Raw genomic sequence first — 23,501 nt, 5'->3', positions numbered from 1 at the left:
CTTTTTTCTATGGTTTTACCACTTACTTTTGTTGTTGTTATTGTTGGCTGTGGGCAGAGGGATTTCCTGGGAACCCCCTTCCTGCTGAAATTCTTACACTTCTTCTTTCATCCATTCCTTTAACCAAATCTTTACCATATTAGATGCTGTGGGTTAAAAGAAAGTGAGTCAGAACTACCCTCTTTCCTCGGAAATTTTATACACCAATAGGGAAGAAAAGAAAAATTTATAAATGTCTATAATATGATTTGGAACCTGGTAAAAAAGATGAGGGACTATAAATTAAGTGTTACAATGTTCTCAAAGGAGGGAGAGGCTGTGTCAGGCAAGGCTGGGGGGGAGGTGGGGGGAATTACATGAAAAACATAGTATTTGAGACAATCCCTGAAGAAAAAGTAGGATTCTAGTGGATAATTATAGAATAGGGGGGAAATTCAGGCAGAGAAAATCAGGTGAGAAAGCTCGTGGGGAAGAATGCACATGGGTTTTCTGGGGGCGTGTGGAGACCCCCCCCCCATTTGGAAGAGAGGACAGGGTCTATGCAGAGGTGCACAGCAAAGAGCAGCCTTGAAGCACAGGTAGGGGCAGGTCACACTGGGTCGTGAGTGTCACACTTACAAGAGTCTACATGAGACGAGATTAGGACTTTGTTCTCCAGATAATGGGAAATTACTGAGGGTTTTTGTGTGGTTGAGTGACAAGGCCAGAGCTATTCTTTGGGATAATTAATCTGGCAGCCAATCAGTGGCTACTTCCTGCCAATTCTGTCTCTAAAATAGCTCTTCCAACTGTTCCGTCCTTCCATCCCTTCTCCCACTCCTTTGGAGTAGACTGTCATTATCTTTCTCCCGGACTGTTGGAGTAGCCTCGAACGCCACCCCCTTCGCACGCACACACTTGCACGTACATTCTGTATTCTGCTTTCGCATTGTTGTTCCAAAGTACAGCTTTGGCATATTCCTGCTCAAACAGCACCAGGGTCTTACTTCCTGCAGAATCCAACCCAAACACCGTATCCTACCAGTGGAGGTGGTTCCCCACCCGCTCTTACGTGTCCCTTCCATCGCCGTCCATCACTGCACCATCCAAGCCAGACCCGGAGTGCAGGGAGGAGCTTGGCTGTCCACCCACCATGCTCTGACTGTTCACACTGTCCCTTCCAGCCACAGTGTTCTTTCCTGGCACCTGTGAAAACACATCCTGTCCACCCTTGGAAGGCTGGTGCAAATGCCACTTTCCCACAAAGCCTTTCCTACTCTGTCCCAGAGGAAACCAAGCCATCTTGCCTCGAGCCGTTACAAGGTGTATTTTGTACAAGGTATAAATACCTTGCATTTATAGTTATTTATGGAACACTGTAACCTCCCCGTGTGAGGTGATGAAATGCAGTCTTCATGGTGTGTCCCCCTGAGGGCACTGGACATTGTTGCTCTGGGGGCAGGCTGTGGCTGGGCGTGGCATGCAGAACACCACCTTTCATGAGCACCTTGCTGGTCCTGGACTTTCCAGGCCACCCTGACTCAACATCAACTTATTTTTCCCAAGTGGCGATCACTTCCCTTTTGGCCCTGTTAGGCCACATACCTTGATATTTGGAAAGAGGTGCATTGTTGCCTGGAACACTTGAATGAATGCATGTGCCCCATTTCCCTGAGTCCCTGGGGGGCCACCTGGAAGAATGACGCTGCCTCTAAACTCTCTGTACAGAAATTTCATTAGTCAGATGTCCAGACTCCTATTTGAAAACCCAGCCCTGCACACATGTTATTTTCCTTCATCTACTTATGTGATAAGTGTGTTCCATCTCATTCCGACCATTGATGCCACTTTAAAAATAAATAGTTGTGTATCTGCTCCTTGAGTTCAAGCAACTGAGAAGGACCCTTGAAAACTCAAATTCCTAGTGCTTATTCACAGCAATCGATGTTAGCACTGAAGGGGGAAGTTGAATTGAACTCTTGGAAAGGGAAAAATTTCCCCTTTCCTCAGTTTTTCCTCCCACCATGGCAGGAACAAGGGTGGGGCAGGGAGGAGTGTAGGGCACAGAATCCCAGGAGGCACGTCCCCACGAGGACTCACAGGACATGGACACTTCTGGCCTCCTTTTGTCCAGGCTCACACAGGTCCCCCTCTAATTTGCCAAGAAGGGGGCGCTGAAGTTAAGTGGGTAGATGAGCACTGGACCCCGAGGAAGCATGGTCAAGAAATAGGCAGCCATTTGACATCGTCAGTAACCCTGCCAGCATCAGTGACCTGTCTCCCAGATGGGGCAATCTCCTGGACAATGCAGAATCCTCCACGTTTTATGATAATTTCAAAAACTAAAAATTATTCTAGCAATTTAAATAGTATAGCTATGCTGAGGTACCTGGGTGGCTCCTTTGGTTGAGCGTCCGACTTTAGCTCAGGTCATGATCTCACGGTTGGTGGGTTCGAGCCCCACGTCGGGCTCTGTGCTGACAGCTCGGAGCCTGGAACCGGCTTTGAATTCTGTGTCTCCCTCTCTCTCTGCCCCTCCCCTGTTCGTGCTCTGTCTCTCTCTCTCTCTCTCTTGCTCTCTCAAAAATAAATAAACATTAAAATAACTAACTAACTAACTAAATAAATAAATAAATAAATAAAATGGCTATGCTGGATTAAACTTATTTGGGAAAATAGATATTTAGATATTGTGCTTTATACCTGTGTATTTTGAACCAAAGTTTGGTTTAAGAGATCCACTTTAGCATGTCACCATTGGGATGGAGAGAACCGTGTGGTCCCATAAGGTCAAGTGTGCATTGTCACATGTTCTCTACATAGTCTGCCCGTAATTTTTCACTGGACTTTGCAATATGCTTTCTATTTACTGTCTGGGCTCTGCCTACATGGTGACACTTTTGTAGATCGTGCAAGGCTTTGTGATGTAGATTTGCACCCTTCATAATCAATTTCACTTCATCTCCAAAGCAAGGTAAACCCCACGAGTCACAGAATAAATTCTGCCGAGCTGCTTAGGTTCCTGGTGATACAGGTACAAAGGAGTAACTTGCTCCCTGAAACTCTTTCACCAGGAGTGAGCCAAAAGGATTAAAAGATTAAACAGAAAAAAGAAAAGTAATCTAGTGGTTATTATTAAATACAAGTGAAGAGGGTGAGGCAGGTCTTTAGCACAGAGCCCAGAAAAGACAACGGGTGTGGACTTTGGAAGGTCGCCTTCCTCCTCCCCGCTCAGGGGGGTCATTCCCTAGCAACCCACACTCTCTGCTAGGGACCCACCTCCCTCCCACCTGCGTGGCTGCTGCATCTGCCCCACCCCAAACCAGTGTTCCAGTCACCCAACTTTGCAGGGTACTTCCTTTTTTTTTTAATTTTTTAATGTTTATTTATTTTTTGAGAAAGAGAGACAGAGTATGGATGAGGGAGGGGCAGAGAGAGAGAGAGAGAGAGAGAGACAGAATCGGAAGCAGGCTCCAGGCTCTGAGCCATCAGCACAGAGCCTGATGTGAGGCTTGAACTCACAAACCGCGGGATCATGACCTGAGCCGAAGTCGGACACTCAACCAACTAGGCCACCAGGAGCCCCTACAGGCTACTTGTTAATGAATGTATTCATTTCCTACCCAAAACTAGATTGTATTTCTTTGAGAATGTGTTTGATGCCTTAAAAGTGGATTAATTCCCACCATATGGATTTTCCAGTGTCTTACACAGAAGAGGTGTTCAGTAGACAACTTGCTCAACTCTTAGTCTGATTTGGTATATAAATAATACACAGTGTTAATATTTTGTTAAATCCAGTGTGGCTAAGACATCTTAGTTTAGCTTTAGGTGTCTTTGTTTCCTGCTTCTGCATAATCTCAAGTCAAATTATTGTTCTTGGACAAAAGAGTCATCAAGAGACACCGCAAATGAGAAATATAAAAGAAAGGAAACCTGGATTTTTGATGACTATCTATAGCCAGGCAACTGTATATGAGCTGGGACGCTCCGAGATGGTCCACTGGGACGTGTTTTCCTTGTGGGCAATGGGACACAAGGAGGATTCTTGAGGGGATATCTTGTTTCATACCTTGCTCTCCTGAGAAGTCAAGTGACAAATGTTATTTTCATTGGCAATGAAATTTTATTACATACACAGCCTGCACTGTGGTCAGTTTCAGACAAGCTGGTCTTGGGGTGTTGTGTTTGTTTTTTAAAGTCCTCTCTTGGCTCCTGGGGGCAAATACATTGCTCTCAACATGCACTCTTGCAGCACACGTGTGCCTCTCATACGTGGCCGGTGAGAACTCCCCCAGCATGGTCTACACACTGCCCAAGCACATTCCTTCTGCTGAAATAAACCCACAGGCCAAGCGTGCCTACAGCGCAGGGGTGGGGTGGGGCGTTTCATCCGAACCCACTCTAACTGAAGGGTGGTGAAAGCCCTTAAGGAACAGTAACCTCTGGCTTTTAAGTTCTGACTACATTGCTCTTGAGCACACTTTTTGTAAACACAAGCCAGTCGGTACCAGTTGACCGAGCTCCGGGTGGGTACTGAGCCTGGTGGCCTTTGCTCTCCCTGCAGTGCGTGTGCAGAAAGGGTGCCCCTAGTGGAAGAATGCAGAAGTGCCACCTTTCCCCAGAAGTGCAAACCACATGCTCAGACCGTGGCCATTCTAGTGTCAGCTGTGCACGTTTCTGACAGATCACCTAACATCTGGAACGAAATCTCCACCTCTAAAACAAGCCTGGCGGAAGGCATTGTGTTCATAAGGGATCAGAGGGAGGGAGTAAGATAAGGACCGTGAAAGCGATTTCACAAACTGTTACTATCGTGATGGATGACTGTTCTTTTTTTCTCTTCCTTTTTTTTTTTTTCAAACCATTTTAACCTAGAATTAAGTGTGGGTCCTAATTTCTCACTCTCTGGCAAACAGTAGATGCTGGGTAAATGTAAATTGAATAGTTCACTGAATAATAAAAAATAAAGGTACATTTAGATGCTGAGTAAATGTAAATTGAATAATTCACTGAATAGTAAAAATAAAGGTTCATACTTATTCAAGAGGGGCCCCGTGCTGCTGGTGAGTGACCAGATTCATGAACAGCCCCAAAGTCAGGGCTGCTTTCGTGCTGAAACAAAATCTTCCTGTTCCCAAACTGTCAACTGGCCCGTCTCTCAAGGACTTTATTCATACAGCAAATAATTACTGTGTATTAGCATATCTGTAATCTAATTGACCATTTTGGTTTTAGCAAAGTTTTAGATGGGAGAAAAGAGCCCATTTAAATTCTGTAAGAGTTACAAGTGCTTGATCAGGTTTCTAGTTTCTGTTCAATCCCACCATTTGAGCACAGAGAGCTATCTGCCTTTCTAGGGACGGGAGGGACTCCCGTGAGCAGAATCAGCGGCAGGTTCGTGGTGGGCACAGCCCCTGCTTTCTGAGGGCTCAGTCAAGTTTGTCTGCACGTCTGGCAGGGATAGGAACACAGCCGTCCCCCTCCTCACCATTTCAGAGGAAAGGTGCCCTCATTTCCAAGGTCACCTGTGCAGATGAGCAAACTCACCCGAAGGGAAAATCCAAGACCATTTCTGTTCCTTTATCAACTTGTACATACGTTCTGGAAATCCAGCCAACCCCTACTGCCCAGCACGTTCATTAGTCAGCCGTTGGGGCAGTCTGCTACATTTCCGACCTCGAGTCTGGCTGCACACCTCTTCGCAGAAGTCACAACCTTGCCACACTCCGTACTTGTGAACATAACGGTCTATCAGTTTCTTTCTCCCTATTTCTTTTTAATTTTTTAAAAATTTTCCCTACTTTTGAGTGTGCACTTTCTGTAGCAGTTATGAAACGTGCTTATGTTAATATACGTTAAAGGTAACTGATGGAACCAGTATTAACTGTATGGATATAAACTTTGGAGTGGATAGAGGCCTGTTTGTGAGTCTGACCCCGTTATAATATATCAAACCATTTTCTTCTTTATTTTCATATCAACAGAATGTGGTTCAGTGCCTGGTGCATAATTATATGTCTAAAATCTTTTGTTTGGTCGCATTCACATGAACTAAATATTTGGGCACAGTGGGGAATCTACATCATATGTCCATATCAAACTTTTTAATTAAAGAAAAAATTAGAACAGCTGTCTTCACCAATTCTTTCCTTTTGGTTGTATTATTCTCTGCTGTAACCAAGTTCTGAGGGCAGTGCCTAGCACAGAGCAGGGCTCAAAAATGCAGGTTGAATACTTGCCACATGAAACAATGAAATAACAAGTGTGTCCACCCACGGGTGTGAGATAGGACATCCTACAGTTCCAAAGGCATTGTCTCCAAGTCTGTTTCACGTAAAATGTCCTTCTGGGGACAGAAGGTAAGGCGGGGGAGGAGGGAAGACAGAGGCATCAGTGGGCAGAGAGGGAGCAGGAGGGAAGAGGCAGGGGGGTGCAGCGGGCACAGAGGCAGGAGAGAGGTGGGAAGGGCGAGCCAGGGACAAGGTGTGCTCCACTGGTGACCAGTGTCAGCACAGGGTGTGTGTCGCTTTGACGCAGGTTAGAAGAAAGGACTGGGTTCCTGGAGGGTCTGCCGCTGTGCCCAGGGGCTGCCCCAGGACAGCGAGCGAGAGTCCACATGACGGGGAGACAGGAGGGAGACTGGTGGGTCCTTGCCCCGACTCCCACCGGGGTCCGGGGTGGGTGTCCGCTCTGGGCTACTCTGTGTGCAAGATCCAGCGGGTAGGAAGTCACTTCCTGTGTCTTCGCAGAGCACCTGCATGCGGTGAGAAGTCCCAGCCCACTGCTCCCTCTGCCAGAAGTTAAACACCGCAGAATGTGCACGGCTGACAGGGTTCTTTTAAGTTAGATCCTTACTCAGAAAACCAAAAAAAAACCCGCTGTGTGGTTATTTGGAAAGATGTGCCTCACTCCTGGTGCATTGTCCCCATGGGGAGAATTCGACTCTGGAGCACTGGGAAATGGCATGCCCCTCGCTGGTGGCCCCCCAGCCTGTTGCATCGGCCCCTGACAGGCTGGTCTGTGCACAGCCGGTTCTACCGACCGAGGTCGACACAGGCCTGGGCACCGGCCGTTAGAAATAACACAGCCCTCGGGCACTGGGTGGCTCAGTTGGGTAAGTTTACGACTTTGGCTCAGGTCATTATCTCGCAGTTTGTGGGTTCGAGCCCCGAGACAGGCTCTGTGCTGACAGCTCAGAGCCTGGAGCCTGTTTTGTTCGGATTCTGTGTCTCCCTCTCTCTCTGCCCCTCCATGACTGATGCTCTGTCTCTCTCTCTTCAAAATAAATAAACATTAAAAAAAAGAAAAAATATATATTTTTTAAAAGAAATAACACAGCCCTGCTTTGGTGACTCCTCAGGAAACAGAACTTGGGGTCTTTAGACTACAGGGTCGTGTCAAACATTCTCTAATAAATAATAGGAATCCCAGAGGCAACCAGACGTTATAAATACCTGTGGTCACACGTGAACAAATAATGTTGTGTATTTTGTATTTATGTGACTGTTTGAGGCATACCACGCCGACTCGACTCCCAGTAACTGGCAAGTAGTCTCTGGACACAAAGAACGTTTTCCTAAGACGGTGTGAACTTCTGAGTTTATTTCACACTGTTCTCCGACGCGAGGCCATACTGGCCATTCTAGTGTTTCAAAATAATAAACTGACTTCAGGCCAGGTTAGACAGCTTGGGAATCACTCCAAAGTCATTGACATACCAAACGGTATTGATTTTTTTTCCTTTGCTTTAAAGTTAATTAAAAGGATATAATACATCAGCAAGCCGGTAGAAAATCATCTCGAGCCAAAATATGATTTAGGAATCTGACAAGGGACAGGCAGCGACAGCGTGGGCAAAGGCTGAGATGGGGTGGGTTTAAAGGCGTCCTGAGTGGCTCTCTCTTAGTCTGTGTCTACGGGACTCTCACTGGCAGTTCTGAAGGGGTAGATGAGTGAACACTAAGCAGAGCTACAGAAAAACACATGATTAACTATTTGGATGTTTGAAGTTCCCAGTTTCATTGATAATTACGCTTTCATCTCAAAGAAGGGAATCTAGCTGTAGCTTCTCTGCTTGGCGAGCCCTGTGGGCACGGGGGACAGCACAGCGGTCCCCCCTAGCGGTGTCTCAGCGAGGGGACAAACCTCCCTCTTCAAGGCTGACCCCAGAGCACCCCTTCCTTCCCCACGCTCTGTCCCCTGGAATCTTGAGCTGATCCGTGGGCACTCGCTTTCAGGTCACACACGCAGCCTCCTTTCCCACGACCAGCTCATACTGGCTCCTGGCCGGCGCCCCAAACGGGTGGACTGAGGTCTCCTCTCGCCCCGGCAGGGTGTCCCTCTGGGTGACACGTGGGAAGAGACGCACTGAGAGGTGAGGCCAGGACTTCCACAAGCCCGTGGCTCCTGGGCCTCGGCAAGATGCTCTGGGTCCCGTCCCTGAAGAGGATCCCAGTGCCTTCTGCTTCCTGAACAAACAGTCATAAGCAGAGTTCCTGCGGCCAGAGCACTGCCCGGGGAACAGCTCAAGGGGCCTCCCAGGGCAGGTGCCCCGCATGCCAGGTAGGACTTGCTTCCTGTGCACCGCTGGCCGCACTTTTAGAGCGACACTTGTGGTGACCAGAGTCCCCACATGCACATCACCTTATCTTGCCCCCTCCAACAACTAAGAGTTTCAACATCCATAACAGGGATTTATTTTCAAAACACAGAGGAGTATTTATCACATTAATAATTTTGGCTCTTTTATTCTTTAAGAAAAGCCTTTATTGAATGAGTGTTTACAGAACTTTATACCGTTGAGGTCAGTGTCCTAGTTGCGACTAGCAAATTATTACTGCAAAGGCATTCTTTAAATTGAAACATAGCTCCTTCCTGAAGATTTCCCTGCAAGTCCTGTCCCATAAGAAATGTTTATAGTTAAGCTTTGTTGAATGATGTCACATCTAATTGTCTACCACATAGATTTTGCTGTTTGGACTTCCCTCTTGTCTCTTCAAGAAGAGATCTTATCTCTTGAATTGTGCTAGCCTGTCCCACTGCACTCGGCCATCACGAGGCACATGATCGTTACCAAAAATGTGTGTATGTCAGTTGGCTTGGATGTTGAGTGTGTCCATTTATAGTTTAGCCCAGAATTAAAAGCTGGGCTTGACCAAAGACCAATCTGGTTGCCACAGCCCAGATTTACTAATCTCTAGGACACTTGGGAGACCAAACATGCTTGGGATATTTTACGGATATTCACGGCCCTTCGTCTCCGTCCAGAGTTGATCAGAACTACCCTCGCTTTCTTCTCAGATCCTCACTCAGAATGTTTGTCAGGTGGTGTGGACGTTGACCCGAAGCTAAGGGAAAGTGGGAAGGAAGGAAGTACGTGGACATGGGTACTGTCTTTTTCACTGGCAGGGAGAGGGGGCTAGCATAGGTTTTTCTGTTTGTTTAAAGTTTATTTATTTATTCCGAGAGAGAGAAAGACAAAGAGAGAGAGAGAGAGAGACAGAGCATTAACAGGGGAGGGCAGAGAGAGGGGAGAGAGAGAGAATCCCAAGCAGGCTCCATGCTGTCAGCGCAGAGCCTGATGAGGGGCTTCATCCCATGACCTAAGCCGAGATCAAGCATCAGACACTCAACTGACTGAACCACCCAGGCGCCCCTATTTGTTTGATGTTTGTGTATGGTGAGAACACTTAACATGACATTATCCTCTTGGCAAATTTTTAAGCGCATAGCCTAGTGTGGTTGACTGAGGAAACGATACCGTCCACAGGGCTGGAGAACTTCCTCATCCTGCCTAACGGAGGCTTGGTGCCCATGGAGAGGCAACTCGAGTTTGTCCCTCCCCACCCTTGGCAACCGCCACTCTACTCTGTTGCTAAGAGTTGGACTATTTTAGACGTCTCCTACGAGTGGAATCATGCAGTATTTGTCTTTCCATGTCTGGCTTATTTCACTGGGCATAGTGTCCCCCAGGTCCATGCATGTCGTCTCAAATGGCAGGATGATATTCTTCGTAAGGCTAATACTATTCTATTGCATATATATATATATATATATATATATATATATATATATATATAATTATCCATTCACCCACCCAAGACATTTATATTGTTTCTGTACCTTGGCTATTGTGAATAATGTTGCTATGAACGTGGGAGTGTGAGTATCTCTTTGAGATTCTGATTTGGATTCTTTTGGATAAATGCCTAGAGGTAGGTTTGCTGGATCATATAGTAATTCTATTTTTTAATTTCTTAAGGAACCTCCATACTGCTTTCCACAGTGGCCGCACCAGTTTGCATTCCCACCAACAGCGCATGAGGGTCTCCTTCCTCCACGTCCTCGCCAACACCTGTTGTTTCTTGTGTTGTTGATTTTAGCTGTTCGGACAGGTGTGAGGTGGTATCTCGTTGTGGTTTTGATTTGCCTTTCCCTGACGATGAGCGATGGTGAGCATCTTCTCGTGTCTGTTGACCATCTGGAGGTCTTTGGAGAAGTGACTCTTCAAGTCCTTTGCCCGTTTCTAACTGAGTTATTTTGTTTTGTTTTGCTTACGACTGAGTTGTAGGACTTCTTTGTATATTTTGGATAGTAGCCCCTATCAGATGTATGATTCGCACACATTCTCTCCCATCCTATATTTTGTCTTTTCACCGATTGTCTTACTTGCTGTGCAGAATTCTTAAGTTTGATGTAACTCCTCTGTCCTATTTTTGCTTCTGTTGCTTCATATTGTTAAAATGTCAATACTACACAAAGTGATCGAAAGATTCAATACAATCTCTATCAAAATCCTAATGGCGTTTTTTACAGAAATAGGAAAAACAATCCTAGAATTCCCATGGGACCAAAAAGCCCCAGGTAGGGGCGCCTGGGTGGCTCAGTCAGTTGAGCGTCTGACTTCAGCTTAGGTCACGATCTCGCGGTCTGTGAGTTCGAGCCCCACGTCAGGCTCTGGGCTGATGGCTCAGAGCCTGGAGCCTGCTTCGGATTCTGTGTCTCCCTCTCTCTCTGCCCCTCCCCCATTCATGCTCTGTCTCTCTCTGTCTCAAAAATAAATAAATGTTAAAAAAAAAAAAGCCCCAGGTAGACAAAGCAATCCTGAGCGAGAGCAACGTGTGAGGCATCACACTTGCTCATTTCAAAGTATCATTTCAAAGACACAGGAATTAACACAGCAGAGCGCTGGCACATAGACAGGTGCGTGGACCAGGGGGACAGAATAGAGAGCACAGGAAACAAGGGTGATAGGCATACCTGATGGGCACAAGAGAGTCCCTCCCAGAAATAGTGGTGGGAAAACTGGACACCCACAAGCAGAAGAATGAAACCGCACCCTTAATTTTGCAGCATACACAAAGTGAACTCAAAATGGGTTAAAGACTTAGATGTCAGACCCTGACACCAAGACTCCCAGAGGAAAACTAGGGAAAAGTCTTGATGACACCGGTCTTGGTGGTGGCTTCTCAGAGTAGATGTGCCTTGCTGAAATCTAGGGCTTGGTTTGCTTACCTTAAATGGCTCCTAAGTGCATTTACTTTATTTTTCTGGCCTTCCTCCCTCTCCGGGAAAGTGCTCAGATGGTAATAGGGAGGAGGAGGAGGACAATATTTCATTCTGTATAAAAGGATGCACTTGTTTTTCCCTGAGAAATTCCCGAAGCCCTCCCTGGAGTTAGTGCCTTTGAGCATATCCTGAGCCACGCATACGGCTGCTGGCGTGGTGGGAGGGCAAGTGGAGAGATGTGAAGTATCTGAATGTTATGAATTTTAAAACTTGTCTCTGGGGAAGAATTAATAGGAATGTCCTGACCCATCTGCAGAAGAGCATGCACCTGGTGAGGACCTTTTTCACCGATACCGGGCAGGCAGATTCTACCCCGTGCCACCGACGGTCCTGGCTTACGCCTGTTGTCCAGGTGTCCCACCCACCTCAACTTCTGTCCTGAACGAGGTGCCCTGGTTGTGTTGCCCTATTGTTAGCACTGTTCAAATACAAATTTCAAGATGCTTCTGACTTGAGCCTAGCAGGAAAAATGACTCAGAGGCATTTCTAGGACACTGAGGCTTTTGCGGCTCTGCCGAGATGCCTTCAGGAAGCAGAGAAGCAGAGAAAACCCACAGAATTGGCGTGCCTGAAGAAAGGTTGTGCATATCGCGCTTCGCCAAAATCGCAGGGAACCTGAATTTGCCTTGTTACTGGCCCGCCCTAAAAGCATCCACGCTGCAGGTAGCCCCAGCTGGCTCTACAATGTCCTCCAGATTGGTGGCAGCAAATGTGGCAAGAGGGCCATGGCTCCCTGGGGCTGCTGCCAGCCCTGCTGGAGCACGGTGAGCTGTTGTCCTTTGCGTGAGGACCGATTATCATGGTCTGGGGAGCCTGGGGCCCCGGGGTGGGGTTACAAGCACTGCCCGGGGGTGATGCTCAAACTGTTTAGCGATGTGCCCAGGAAAAGATAAAGCTTGTTTCTCATGCCACTGAATGTGGGTTTCTTAAGGCTGAGGCGGGCCACGGGCTTCCTTCCATACAGGAGAAGCACCCAGCTGCACCCTTGGGCACGGGGGAGACAGTGCACGCATGGCAACAGCATGGAGCTTCTGTCCCCCAAGTTGCCCCCACCGATCTCCTTGTCTTATCATTGATGGGTCCTACTGGCCTCTGTCTCGCTCCCACTCCCCCTCCCTTGTCTCCTGGAGTTAATGACAGTAGTGAGACAGCATTTCTAGAATAAAGAAAATGTCTGTGTCATGGCTGAAATATCAACATGAAGAAGGAAATTATACACCATCCATACCCAAAAGAGCATCCCAACATTGATCACAAAGCGTTTTAAATTTTTAATTTCTTAAATAAAGGGGAAAAGCCCTTCAAAACAGAAATATTTTTCATGAATCACACCCTTTCTCTTAAGATAAAAAAAATCATCTAAGTGGGAAGAGGAACCGTTTATCAAATAGGACAAGCAATCTTTCTCAGAGCACTGGTCTGTTTTCCTGAGAGATGTTTTTCTCCCATTGGTTCCAAAAGGCACTGTCACCTCTTTGCTTGTAAACCGCTTTTGTTTCAAGAGAGCGATGGCAAGTTTTTATTTTTTTATTATTATTTTTTTAATTCCATTTAGTTTTTATTTAAATTCCAGTTAGTCAACGTACATGTGATATTAGTTTCAGGTGGGCAGTATGGTGATTCCACACTCCATGCATCACCCTGTGCTCCTCACAAGTTCGTCCTTCATCCCGGTCACCTGTTTCACCCACTTCCCCTCTGGTGACCATCAGATTGCTGTCTATAGTTAAGAGTCTGTTTCTTGGTTTGTCTCTCTCTCTTTTCCCCTACGATCAGTTTTTAAGTATAAGTCTGTTCTTGAATTTCTTGATTCTCTGTATCTGGGTTGTCCCCCTCCTCCGTCTTGAAATGAAATGGTTTTAAGGGCAGAAGCCCCCTCTGTCTAGAGAGAAGCTCTAAGGGCAGAAGCTCCCTCTGTCTCCCTCTCCCTGGTGACACCCCTGTCTGGCTGATTGCCCCTCTCTCCTAAGCTGAAGCAACTGTATTCTGGGTCAGCCTCTTCCCATGGCTGGACGGAAGAAGAAACTATCTGATGTTTTCAGTCTTGCTGTACATAACTCACCAAATGGATGTTGCACGACAGACAATACGGTTTCCAGGCCACACTTTGTGTCTGGGCTGATTGCCACCCTACTGGCCCCCAGTGCACCGTGGCTCCAATCCCCCCCTGTCTGGAATGTCCTCCTCTTATCTTTTTGCCCGGATCATACTCAGCTTCAGGGCACTGCTCCTGACGCTTGTCTAGTCCCTGCTTCCTCCTTTCTGAGTTCGTACACCTACTCCAGGACCTCAGTGCTTACAGTGTCAGAGAGAATCTGATAGAGAAAGATGAATCGCAGACTTCATACAGAGGGGCACGTGTCAGGAGTTCCCTCTAAAACCTCCCTGGCATGTATTCATCTGCTGATCCGGGGTCTGAATCCCCACCACGGTGGGGAGGTCACGGCCCAAGAGAAGCGTATCGTTTTGAAGAACACTTACCTGATGTTGCCCACTGGTTGCTTCTGTACCTGGAACGTTACACACCTGCAGGCTGGGACTGTCTATGGAGTCTAGAAACAGATACAGGTGTAGATCTAGAGAGATACTGATCTTATAATGCCCGGCAGGGTATGGTGCCCACATTACTATTCTCAAAAATGGTTAATAATGGATTTGGTCTGCAAGGCAAATGATAAAATGAGCTTCCAGTTATCCTTGAGCAATAAAGGGTTAGTAATGACTCATATTTACATGGGGTTCGGATATCCTTGGCCTCCCTAGCAGAAAGAAGTTACCAAGTGGAGCACACTTGGAACGATTTTGTCACGTTGGTACGGTGGAGACAATTCCTCCCCAAAGCCTGGCTGTCCCCTCTCCTCTCTCCCCATGCATGGTAAATGGAGGTACAAGCTTCATCACTCATCGGTGTCCCCTCTTGGCTTTGCTACGGCTGCTGGGCCTCAGCACCACTGCACAAAGCCCGGGGGGTGGGGGTGCTCCAGCTGGTTTGAGGCGACGCAGTGCTCCCACATGCGTGCGGTACTGACCGCCTTCCACCCTCTTCCTAAAAAGAGACCCTCCAAATGTGCTGTCAGGACAACCGGGTTTTCCTGTGTCCCGACAGCGCCTGGGAGTGTCTCAGGGGCTTGTTTTTGGGGGGCTCCCCTCTGATGACACAGTGCATTCTGAGCATGGGCAGGTGGCCTGGAAACTGCCTGTCAGCTGTCACCATCATCTGTGACCAAGCTCGTCTTTCCGTCTTGTCACCTCATGGCCTGAAGTTTCATACTAATTTAGTGTTTGACGATGAGCAGCGAACACAGATGATTGCAGGCAGACGCTTGTCCAACTCATAGATGCACACATTTCACCACTTCCTTAAGCCCATCTAGTGCCCACAGGACGTGGCAGCCCCCAGTGCTGACCACCTCCTCCCCCACGTGCCCTCCTGTACCCCCGCGCCCTTGGACAGCCCGCCCGGAGAAGGGCACCTTGAGGTTTTGCAGCCCAGAGTGCAGAAGCCTGAGGTCCTAACACAGACACCGTCCCACATTTTCCCGTTTTGCATTTGTAAAACCATCTGTGTGGCTCCAGATAAGCCAGGAGGAGGGCCGGTGTCCATGTCCTGCCCCCAGGCTGGCCCACCCCCTGGAGGCCCGGGACCGCCCCTCTGGCTCTGCCTGTCCTGATGAGCACAGTCTCCAGCTATCACCACGCCCTCAAGGGAACGACCTCTCCCCATTTCTGTGATGCCTGGACGCTGGGGACGATGCTCCAGAAGTTTCAGCTCCCCTGCTCCTGCAGGGCACCTGGCAGACGGCACCAAGCACATAGGGGCACTCCTCTCCAACTCCTTGGTGGCGTCCTTGTCCCTATCCGCCCCCCCCCCCCCAGCCCTCGGACCAGGGGAGGCGAACCCCCCTGTCCTGGGTAAAGGGTGACGTGCCTTGGTGTCCACTCTCTGTGACAAGGGCTCCGTCTGCAGGGCCGGGGCCCTCCACTCCCTCGCCACCCGAGGCCTCAGCTGGCCTTGAACCTGAACCTCCACTCCCTCTGTCCTGCATCTCAGCCACCTGATATTTTCCTTGTGAGTCAGGTTTGCCAGCGGAAGGGGCACCTGCGAGAGAGGGACTTGAGCTTCGCCAACTTTCTCACCTTGTCCCTCATCCTTGCTCTGTGAGCCCTGCCCCCAGAGTTCTTCATTGTCTGGTGTACATGCTTAAGGATGCAGGGACAAGGATTCATTGCAGAGAAGAGTCGGTCAGATATTATCAGTACATCTGATTCGCTGACAGCAGACTTTCCTGTGTGTGATGAGCGAATGCTGACCCACCTCAAGGCCCGTTCTGATCACAGATACAAACTGTGGTCTTCACATGACTTGAGCACAGGGCTGACCCGAAGCTGGGTCCCTGTCAGTGGTGCACGTCCACCTGTCTGGCCAGGGCCGTCGAGGGCCCAGAGGGGGAGGGACCCAGCCTGCCCACCCCCAGCCTGGCCACCTCGGGATCTTCCGTGCCCTCTCCCAGACGGTGAGTCACAGTGGTGACAGCCGTGTGCATGCAGACATGCACAAGAAATTAGAGACAGCCCAAAAAATTCAACGGGGGACTTCCCCCAGAAATTCCTTAGATAGCCGGGCCTCGGGCTCTTGTGCGGTTTGTAACTTTTTCTCGAATTTCAGAGTCATTTTGACGTAAGCCATTTGGGAGTGGGACTGCTTAGCCCAGTGTGTCTCAGGAGCCCCCACCAGAGGAGAGCCACGCACCCAGACGACGTGGCAGCATCCAGGGTGCTGAAAGCCCGTGTGGCATTCACTATGGCCACCAGACGTGCGGCCCCCAGAGCCCGTGCCCGCCTTCGCCCGAGCCCCGCGTCTGACACAGCGGCACCTTCACAGGCCCTGGGGGCGCCGGTCTGCTGCCCACTCTGGACCCAGTGGGTTTCCTCCAGCTCCACATCAGTGGGGGAGCAGAGACCCCTCAGCTGCAGCCTGGGCAACGAGGGAGGAGCCCCAGGCACCACTTCTGTGCACTCGTGGCACTGGGTCGGCCCTGGTACAGAGGCCACCCCTCCACGCATTTTCCTCTGACAGTTTGAGAATCGTGCTTTTTTTTTTGTAATGTTTATTTATTTTTGAAGAGAGAGCATGTGCAAGTGGGGGAGGGGCAGAGAGAAAGACACAGAATCGGAAGCAGGTTCCAGGCCCCGAGCTGTGAGCACACAGTCCCACGCGGGGCTCGAACCCATGAACTGTGAGATCATGACCTGAGCCAAAGTCAGACGCTTAACCGACTGAGCCACCCAGGCACCCCTGAAAATGGTTAAAAGCACCATGACAATATTAAAGTCCTTCCCAAACCTGGGTCCCAAACCTGCAGAGTCCTCTGGTGTGAGGGTAACCCCGGGTCAGAACAGAGAGCACCTAGCCACCTGCCACATCACAGTGAGCTTTCCAGAAACCTCACAGAGCGTGTGGACCTGCAGAGGCTCTGAGCCTCCTCGTCTCCATCTGAATGGACGGCTTTGTTCCCTCTCCAAGAGCGAGCGCCTGCCTTCGCCTGTTGCCTTCCTGTCTGTAAGGTAGGCTTGTTTAGGACCAGGACCCGGTGTCTTCCTCTGGGCTCAGTGTCCTGCCTCTCCTGCCCCAGAGTGGCCTGCTTCAGCTCTTTCCAGGCAGTAAATGCCTCCTGGACTAGATTTCCTAAATCACAGGCTTAGGGGACTTCTGGTTTCAGCTCCAACATGTAAAATCATAGATCTCCTCGCCCTATGTCTGGACACTTTCATCTGATATCATAAAAGGATTTAAGCTCAAATCACAAATCACTGGTTTCGTAGTCAAGAGATAGATAAGCCATAGCACAGCATTGTGGCGAAAACCTGGGAATATGGCCCTTTTCCTCTCATTTTTTGGCTGTTCTCATGCTGCTTCTGTGCCTCGTGCATGGTTTTGAGTTTTACTTCTCTGAGGCTTCCTTAAACGTAGTAATATTATACAGCGGTGGTTTTTGTTACCAGCTGTCCCTTATATTTCCAGAGTGATTTTCGTAAGAGCCCTAGAAGGTGAGTGGGGCAGGCATGTTGTCTCGCCTTCTCTGTGCTCCCTAATGGAGGAGGCAGCCGAAAGGCGAGGTTCCCGGCAGTGGCGAGAGGCAGGACACTGCTTCAAACCCGGGACTCTTTGGACGGGTTTCCAGCCTTTCTTCGGAGCCACTTTCTCTCAACCTTGACTTCACATTAGGATCACCTGGGGAGCTTTGTAAAGAATACTGATGCCTGGGCTCCACCTCAGACCAATTAAATCGCAGTCTCTCCAGGTGGATGTCAGTGTGTTGTAAAAGCTCCCCAGGTGATTCCAATATGCATCCTGGGCTGAGGACTATGCTGTTTTCTTCTCTGTCGGACGATGAATGTGGGGAAGATACAGCCCGTTGCGTGGAGGGGTGTGTGGACGCCTAATAGAATTTTGACGTTTCAGGCTGCGGTTCCTTAAATAGCCTCCCAATTGGTATGTACATAGTGTAAGTAATTAAGCTTGAATGATTCCCTTTCTTCATTGCTTTCTTTATGCCCACATCAATGTTGTATCTCCTGGAGATGTAGGTTCCTAATCACAAGCCAAATCAGTACAAGTATTCTGGTTTCACGCCAGGTGTCATAAAGAACCTAACAACACCCTCGCCTTCCAGCAGAAGAAGGCCTTAGAGATCGGCTAGTCCAATGGCTTTTAAACTTTCATTAATGAAAACCCCCTTTCTAGAAAATGAAAGTGGATGATGCACAAGCTGGGGCTTCGGATCTCCCAGCTCAAATCTGCCCCTGCTTGCCTCCTGGGCACACACGAATATTTGTTCAATCAGTGGTCGGATGTGACCTGGGGGCGCTCAGAGAGGATGTGGTTTGAAGAACAGTTTTTGAAGGTTCTGGTTTGGCTGAGAAGGTAAATGAGTCCAGGAAAGGGACCCGGGTGAGCAGGGCCCTGCTTTGCCCGTGTACAGCCGTTCTCGAGGGTGTGGCTGACATCACATGCTCTCGCATGTTGTTGTGATGGTGAGTTGACAAGCCAGTGTCAGAACATAAATACCCTGCCTCCCCCCGGGGATCCCACACCTGACTTGGGGAGGTCTTCCCCAGGGAGCAAATTTCCTTTCCCCGCCCCCCCCCACACTCTCTCCTCCCCCACCGCACCTCCCGGGACCCTCCTCCGGGGACCCTGTCAGTGGTGGGTTCGTGCAGCTATGTTTACACCGTGACGCAGGTGAGACTGGGGTTTGGGGATTGCTGACTCTGTAGGCGATTAATTGGGATCTACATCTAAATCTCATTTTTTCGTCTCCTCAGACAATACTAAGAAAGTCCCATTATTTGTCAGATGCCAAATTCTTTAAAATATCAGTCATGTGCTCACCCCGTTTAGAGAGGATTTTCTGCTCCACTCCATTTAGTCTGCTTTTACTCCATTGGCAGGCCAACGAGAGCCAAATTTCCCCTGCAGACCATTAGGCAATGTCACGAGAGCTCTTATCCCAGTCTTACAAGAGGACGGCTGCCCAAGTTAACACGGTGGTCAGCTGGTTGTTGGGATTGTTTTTATTATCATTGCTATAGGCCGTGGCCATATGTTCATGTATCTGAAGCTCTCTGTGGTCCCTTCTCACAGCCCAGCTTTTCCATAAGGTATGAATGGAAGTTAGCTCCCTAGAGCTAACTTCCCTGGCCTGAAAAGCCAATGATAAGCAAATAGCACGGTTTTAGAATCCAGAGTATGGGCCACGACAGCACTGCCACGGAGGGAAGTCCTAGGAGACTGAGAAAGATGTGAACACATAGCAGTTTATATAATGCATAATAATTCGTGTTTACAATCAGCATAAAGCAGCCAACTTTCAGCTGCTCAACAAAAAGGCCACACCCAGTCTGCCAGCATGAGGCACACAATCTCCCTGATCTGATCAGCCGGGTGTTGCGAACTTTAACTTCAGAAGCTACACATTTCGAGAAGATCATAAAGCTAACACTCCTGGGGCAGACTTGAGTGTTTTGTACTCTTCTCTGGTGAGAATGGGTCCACTCCGAGCCTTTGTATTTGGCTCTCTTCTGATAAACACTCAAAATGTAACTCATGGTCAAACGAGCCCTTTAAGTGAGACTCCAGATCAGCACTGTCCAATGGGACCATAGCGCAAGTCACAAACTTACAAGCGTAAGACTGCCTTTTCCAACAGAGATTAAAGCGAACGAAAATAAACAGACGAAGTTAGTTTTAATAATATATTATGTACCCTATAATACTATTGTATCAATAGGCAATACGTATTTATTCATGGAATATTTATATTCTTGTCTTCAGAGCATCCTGTGGAGTGTATGTTACATTCATAGCACGTGTCACCTTGAAGTAGGCATGCTGAAGTGCTCAGTGGCCCACGTGGCCGGTGGACAGCACAGGGGCAAGTGACCTAGATAGTAAGAAACCTCTTATCAAATTCTTCCTGAGATTCTGCTCGGTCTAGGTGTATGATGGTTAGGTATATGATGATTTCATGGCTTTTAAAGTGAACTCGAACTTTATTGAGGACTTAGTGTGGTGTGCAGGGGCACATGCTGAGGAATTAGATTGTCAGGGTTCAAATCCGGTCCTACTGTTTACGAATGAAGTGATCTTAAGCCAGTTACTGAGCTTGTCTGTGTCTCATTTTTGTCACCTGCAGAGTCGGTCTTGTGACTCCCCTACTTTGCCGTGAGGATTAAGTAAACCAATGCATGGTCATTATTAGCACATGGCAAGTCTCTGTTTTCAGGTCTTTGTAACTATATCTTCCCTTTACCCAAAAAGGAACCATAGCAGAGATCCTAGAATACGGATGACACAGGTAACGATAAACCCGGTGTCTGTTTCAGGAAGGCTACGGGAAGGGACAAGTAAATGCTCTGTGTCCTGATGGCTCCGTCACTCTCCAGTGTGTGAGGTTCCAAAGCTGACCCCGACTTGTGGAGTTAGTTAGCCTGCCCTGCTGAAGTTTTAGTTGCGTTGCTGTTGTAATTTCTGTGGAAGGCTTGCTACTTCTCTTCTGATGCGGAAAGAAGTACAATTTTGTGTGTAAAAGATAACATGGAATCATTCTTACTTACCAATTAACCAGAATATTCACATAATTTGAAGACCCAGCTCCCTAACTTACTGGTAAATAAAGCTTAATCAGAGAGGTCAAAAACTCTCTAATCCATTATTCGCACTTTACAAGTGAGAAACTCGCCCAAAGCTTTTGAACTGCTGTCATTTTCCATCCACAGTAATTAGATTATTCATATTTTTAGATAGACTTAAAAAAAAGGCTGGGGCTGACCCATGCTTGTTCATGCTTCTTTAACTCACGTGGCTGTGAGTATCTGCACAGACCATTAGAGCCGGGATGCTGGCTATTCTGGCCTTAAGAAGAAATGCGAAAGACCATGGACTGAATAAGTTGGAGTCTAGTCAATGTTTTCCAACATTTCAAAATCCGATACCCTGTTTTGATAAACGTAAAGTCATGTAAACTTCTATAGACCTACTGAGTTTTTAAAAAGAAAGATAATTGACTAAAAACAAATTAAAGCAATGGTGATTTCAGGTGAAATGAGTGTGTTGTGTGCACACACACATGCACACATGCACACACATGCACACACACACGCACACACACACACAGACCTACACCTTACTTGATCACATGAGCATTAATTCTATTCATTCGCCATGAACTTCTCTTTCTGAGTGGGTTGGGAGATAGACCTCAGCAAAGATGTTTCTGACACACACCTGTCCTCCTGTCGCACCCCCTTCCCTCCCTGCCCTCAGGATTGCATGCAGCCCTTGCCCCTTCCCTGCACAGAACTGCTCAGCTGAAGGAGACAGAACAAGGCCCAGGCATGTACTGGCTCCACCCTCCCCAGTCGGCTGGGTCAGTGTCATTCACAGGTGGCCTCCCCTCTGCTGGTACAGGGAACCATATGGGGCCACTTGGAGCCATCAGAACTTTTACTTCTGACTCACAACAGGCAAGCATGTTCTAACCCAAGTAGAAGCTAGACTTAATGCCATTTTCGGTAATAAAGTCAGATTCCAAGGCCTGAAATTCTCTTAAATAGCTTCTAATGGGTTCTTTGTTTTATTTTTCCCATTTATTAGAAATCAGCAGAAACTTGATACCTTCGTGACCCCTTTTAAAATTGGTCACATGCTACATTTGATCTGGGGGGTGATCCAAAATGGTCTCCACATTTAATAACAATGTGCTGCCCTGGAAGACACAAGCGAAGGTTTCTGCATGTGAACCAGGCTGTGTTCAAAAGGACTAAATGCTTCCTTCCAAGAGAATAAAAAACCCAGGATGACGTTTTCGTGGGGCTGGGACGGTGGAGGGCAGCCCGGAGATGTAGAAAGAACACTAAAGTCAGAGAGAGCTGGTCTTGTGTCCTAGCTGTGTGTCCCAGCGCCACACGGTACCTTGAACTAACGTCAAGTGGGAATGGTATGTCCTGCCCTGAGCAAAATGGGACTGTGGGCCCCCAGCCTCTAACGCAGAGAGACTCTCATAGGCCAATGGTCGGTAGTGGCCACTTCCGTCGGTGCCGTTGTGAGCAGGCAGGCTCGGAGTCTCCTCACTTCCCCAGTGGAAAGTGTGGCTCCGGGAGGGCTGTAGGGACCCGCAGGGAGGGCGTCCCAGGTAGAGGCGCAGAACAGAAGCAAAGTTGAGCGCGTACAATGTCATGCTTCTTATCTCCTCCCACAGAGCTGCTAAAATTGGAATGAATATGCTTGGTGGTTAGAAAAAGTTGAATTAATGTTCCAAAGGAACTCTATTCCTTTCTTTCCCTTCAAGGCCCCCATTTCTCTGAGCACACCCAGAAAATGGGAAATATCAGACTTCCTTCCTTCCTCTTCCCATCTTTCTTTATTCTGTTTTTTTTTTAAAGCTCCTATTTCCATTGTAGAATTAGTCCTCATGTGGCCTCAGGCAAGCAACCTGATTCTGAGATTCTTATTCGATCCCACCCGCTGCCATATTTCAAGCAGGCGTGCACACCCCACGGTCCGGAACCTTCTGTGGATGTCTGTGATTACTCCCTGATGGGCAATTGGTGTCCCGGGCACCTGGGCTCATCTCTGAGTCCTCTCCCTTTGTTGGTGGTCTTTGTACAGAGGCCGGAGGCCTAAGGACTGACTCAAGTTTCACACGCCTGACCTTGTCCTTTAATTGTTACTAAAGAGCAGACTTCGATTTCAAAGGCACTACACCTTTGAAGGGTACAGTCGGGCTGTGTAGGCCCAGGACTGTGCCCAAGCCGCACTGCCATGAGTGTGAGGCCTGCGTGCATGGCCGTCCTTGCATTAAGGGGAGTGGCAGACATGTAGGGACACCCTCTGTCCCATCAATTCAAGGGGGTGATCTCAGTTCCATTAACCACCTCTTCTGTCCTCTCTTGTGCGCAGAGAAGCTCACGCAGAGGCTGAGGCCAAGGAGCACGCAGCTGCCGTCTGGACGTCTGTGCCATCGATGCTGACGTTGGAAGAGTCGTAGACTGTGGTATGTTAATACGACGGGCCGTGTACTTTTGCTAGGCATGCAAGGAATGTTACCTGAAAGCAAGGATTTGGGATGTGCTGGTGCGTGATGTCGAACTAGGCCAGTTGAGAAAGGGTTCTTTTCTACCAGCATTTCTTGCTGGTTCTGATATTGAGATGCCTCGATTTTACTTTATTGTCTAGTTGATTAAATATGCACGTTAAACTGGTACATCAACTATCACTTTTTCTTGTGTCTTTACACTGATGGGAGCTTGTAGGTAATCTAAGTATTTCCGAAACAAGCCGAATTAAACGAGGGCATTAACCAAAAGGTGTATTTATATTTCAACATGACGTTTTTAATTTTTTAAAATTTTTCCTTCGTGATATGTGTATGGTGCCTGATAAGTTTCAC

The 23,501-nt window shown here is 48.2% G+C and overlaps 1 protein-coding gene across 16 annotated transcripts in view; it reads left to right on the top strand.

Moving 5' to 3' along the window:
- Positions 1–23,501, top strand: part of MYT1L (myelin transcription factor 1 like) — a 428,591-nt gene that overhangs the window by 21,658 nt on the left and 383,432 nt on the right. For all 16 annotated transcript variants that reach the window (XM_078445070.2, XM_078445071.2, XM_078445064.2 and 13 more), the window contains exon 2: positions 23,012–23,105. The gene's annotated coding sequence lies outside the window, so the exon portion shown is untranslated. The remainder of the gene's footprint in view (positions 1–23,011; positions 23,106–23,501) is intronic.

This window comes from Panthera onca, chromosome A3, assembly GCF_046562875.1.
Source record: "Panthera onca isolate mPanOnc1 chromosome A3, mPanOnc1 haplotype 2, whole genome shotgun sequence".
In the NCBI taxonomy this organism is placed as follows: Eukaryota; Metazoa; Chordata; class Mammalia; order Carnivora; family Felidae; genus Panthera; species Panthera onca.
Note: the sequence above shows the minus strand (reverse complement) of the source record. Positions and strands in the feature narration are given on the sequence as shown.